We start from the raw sequence: 1331 nt of genomic DNA on the forward strand, positions 1-1331 counted from the left end.
GTAGTGATGCAGCTGTGGGTGGTGGTAGTGGTGATGCAGCTGTGGGTGGTGGTAGTGGTGGTGCAGCTGTGGGTGGTGGTAGTGATGGTGCAGCTGTGGGTGGTGGTAGTGGTGATGCAGCTGTGAGTGGTGGTGGTGGTGCAGCTGTGGGTGGTGGTAGCTGTGGTGCAGCTGTGGGTGGCGGTGGTGGTGGTGCAGCTGTGGATGGTGGTAGTAGTGATGCAGCTGTGGGTGGTGGTGGTTGTAGTGATGCTGCTGTGGTGTGATGGTGGTAGTAGTGATGCAGCTGTGGGTGGTGGTAGTGGTGGTGCAGCTGTGGGTGGTGGTAGTTGTGGTGCAGCTGTGGGTGGTAGTGGTGCAGCTGTGGGTGCTGGTGGTGCAGCTGTGGGTGCTGGTGGTAGTGATGGTGCAGCTGTGGGTGGTGGTAGTGGTGGTGCAGCTGTGGGTGGTGGTAGTATTGGTACAGCTGTGGGTGGTGGTAGTGGTGGTGCAGCTGTGGGTGGTGGTAGTGGTGGTGCAGCTGTGGGTGGTGGTAGTGGTGGTGCAGCTGTGGGTGGTGGTAGTGGTGGTGCAGCTGTGGGTGGTGGTAGTGGTGGTGCAGCTGTGGGTGGTGGTAGTGGTGGTGCAGCTGTGGGTGGTGGTAGTAGTGGTGCAGCTGTGGGTGGTGGTAGTGGTGGTGCAGCTGTGGGTGGTGGTAGTGGTGGTGCAGCTCTGGGTGGTGGTAGTAGTGGTGCAGCTGTGGGTGGTGTTAGTAGTGGTGCAGCTGAGGGTGGTGGTAGTAGTGGTGCAGCTGTGGGTGGTGATGGTGGTGGTAGTGATGCAGCTGTGGGTGGTTGTAGTAGTGGTTGTGCAGCTGTGGGTAGTGGTGGTAGTAGTGATGCAGCTGTGGGTGATGGTGGTAGTGGTGGTGCAGCTGTGGGTGGTAGTGGTGCAGCTGTGGGTGGTGGTAGTAGTGCTGCAGCTGTGGGGTGGTGGTGGTGGTGGTGGTAGTGATGAAGCTGTGGGTGGTGGTGGTAGTGGTGGTAGTAGTGATGCAGCTGCGGGTGATGGTGGTAGTGGTGGTGCAGATGTGGGTGGTAGTGGTGCAGCTGTGGGTGGTGGTAGTAGTGCTGCAGCTGTGGGGTGGTGGTAGTGATGCAGCTGTGGGTGGTGGTGGTAGTGGTGGTAGTAGTGATGCAGCTGTGGGTGATGGTGGTAGTGGTGGTGCAGCGGTCGGATGGTGGTAGTAATGGTGCAGCTGTGGGTGGTGGGAGTAGTGGTGGTGCACTTGTGGGTGGTGGTAGTGGTGGTGCAGCTGTGGGTGGTGGTGGGGGTGGTGGTGCAGCTGTGGG

Source organism: Procambarus clarkii, chromosome 4, assembly GCF_040958095.1.
Source record: "Procambarus clarkii isolate CNS0578487 chromosome 4, FALCON_Pclarkii_2.0, whole genome shotgun sequence".
Classification (NCBI taxonomy): Eukaryota; Metazoa; Arthropoda; class Malacostraca; order Decapoda; family Cambaridae; genus Procambarus; species Procambarus clarkii.